Below are 2,523 nucleotides of genomic sequence, written 5' to 3'. Positions count from 1 at the left end.
TATGACCTGACTATCTTATGTTTTTATTCTGTGCTCTTTTTATTTTCTTATATTCGCATGTTCTTATTCTCTGTTGTTCCTATTGTCTCATTCCTTTATGTTATTTCTCACTCATATTCTTATTGTAACATTATATAATGTATTTATTCTCTGAGGTTCTCATTATCTTATTCTCTTTTTCTCTCATGATATGATCATATTAATGTCTTACATTCTTATTATCGTATTCTCTTCTGTACTTACCATTGGCTGGTCTTACTTCGAGTAATCTTACGTTCTTACTCCCGAATTTTCTTTTTGTCTTATTCTATTATGTTCCCATTGGATCATGTTGTATTCTCATTTACTCTTATTCGGTTATTCACTTACTGATGTATTATTTTTTAGATTATCAGTGCCTTATGTTCTTATGATATATATTTCTCATGTTCTTATTCTCTCGTTCTCTTTGGCTTGCACTCTTATTCTCTTCATTTTTATTTACTTATGTTTTTATTCTTTTGTTCTTTAATTTTATTATTCGTGTTCTCATTCTTTAGTGCTCTTATCTTCCTGATCCAATATGTTCTTATTCTTTTGTGTTCTTAGTCACTTATGTTCCTATGTTCTTACCCGTTATGTTCTTATTAACTTGTGCTGTTTTTCTCTTTGAATCTTATGTTTCACTCTGCTGTGTTCTTATTTTCAGATCCATAAATGCTTCTATCTTCTTATTCCCTTGTTCTCATATGTTCGTATGCTTTTATGATGTTATTATCTCAGGTTCGTATTATCTTACCAACCTATTCTCGGACCTTCTTGTTCACCTGATCACTTGTGCTCCAATTCTCTTACCTTCTTATGAACCTTGCCTTCCAATTCTATTATAGTCTCATTCACAACGTTCTGAATCTCCTAAGTTTCTATTAACATATATTTGCATTTTCTTATTTTCTCATTCACATATTCATATATATGTTCTGATTCACTTGTGTTCTGATGTTCTCATTCGCATTTGTTTCCTGTCCTCACGCTCTTGTGTTCTTATTCAATGATGTTTTATGACGGTATTTTCTTTGTACTTATTCTGTCACGTTGTCGTTATCGTTTGTTTTTATTCTGTTCTGTTCTTAGATTCGTATGTTCTCCTGTTCTTCCTTTCTTATATTCTCAAATTCTCTTCGTCCATTATGGCCTTGTTCCTTTATGCTATTGCTCACTTGTGTTCAAATTATTTTGTTCTTGAATTCTTTTATTCATGTTTATTTTTACTCTCTGAGGCTCTTATTTTCTTGTTCTACGTTCTTATTCTCTTTTGTTCCTATTCTATTATATTAATTTGTTCCGACGATCTTACAGTCACATCCACTTAAGTTGTTTTTTACTTATTCTTTTCTTTTCTAATCTTGTGTTCTGATGTTAATATTCATCAAACATCTTATATGTTAATTATCTTATTCTCATCTGTTCTTACTGTCTTATTGTGTTAGTCTCTTATGTCCTTATTATATCATCTTTGCTTTCACTTATGTCCTCAATCGCATATTCACTAAGGATGCGATTCATTTATGTTTTTGTTGTCTTAACGTCGTATTCTCTGATGTTCTGAATCACTTCTGTGCCTACGCTCTTATGTTTCCATGATGTTACATTCTTAATCTGTTCTGTTCATATTCTTTGACTGTTATTACAATCCCAACTCCTTTGTCATCATGTTCCCAATCCCTTATGTTCTTACTCAGTTATATTTTTATTATCCTATTCACTTATGTACACATTCCCTAATATTCTCATTGTCTTATTCTGTTACTGTCTTCGAGCCTTGTTCTCTTAATCTCGCACATTCGTAGACTATAATGATTGTATTTTCTAATGTTAGATTCTTAGTTGTGTCTTGTTCTATTATGTTTTTATGATCTTCATTTCTCATGGTCTAATTCTCTTATTCTCCAATGTTCCTATTTTCGTCTATTCTTGTTATCTTATATTCTCTGTGTTTTATTCATTTCTTCCACTGTTCATGTACTCGCATTCTCTTCTGTTCTGATCCTCTTCTGTTCTTAGGTTTTTAGTCTAAAACATAAATTGTGTTTTTCAAGCTCTTATTATCTTATGTTCTTACTACCTTCTGTTTCTATAATCCGCTTCACATATATTCTTTATCACCTTTGTTCATGTATCTGCAGTGTTTTGATTTTGTTCCCGTTTGTTGTGATTCTGTTCGCCGAGCTGGGGATTTGTGTTGCAGATGTTTCGTCCCCTGTCTAGGTGACATCCTCAGTGCTTGGGAGCCTCCTTTGAAGCGCTTCTGTGATGTTTCGTCCGGCATGTATAGCGATGACAACACAGAAGCGCTTCACAGGAGGCTTCCAAGCACTGAGGATGTCACCTAGACAGGGGACGAAACGTCTGCAACACAAATCCCCAGCTCGGCGAACAGAACCACAACAACGAGCACCCGAGCTACAAATCATCTCCCAAACTCTGTTTCCTTATATTCTTCTTTTCATGATCATAAATCGTCTTATGGTCTTCTCAACTTAT

Source organism: Chiloscyllium plagiosum, unplaced genomic scaffold (genome assembly GCF_037043375.1).
Source record: "Chiloscyllium plagiosum isolate Xiang-an unplaced genomic scaffold, Cpla_swu_hap1 HiC_scaffold_18, whole genome shotgun sequence".
NCBI classification, from domain to species: Eukaryota; Metazoa; Chordata; class Chondrichthyes; order Orectolobiformes; family Hemiscylliidae; genus Chiloscyllium; species Chiloscyllium plagiosum.
The sequence above is the reverse complement of the archived record's forward strand: the minus strand, read 5'-3'. Positions refer to the sequence as shown.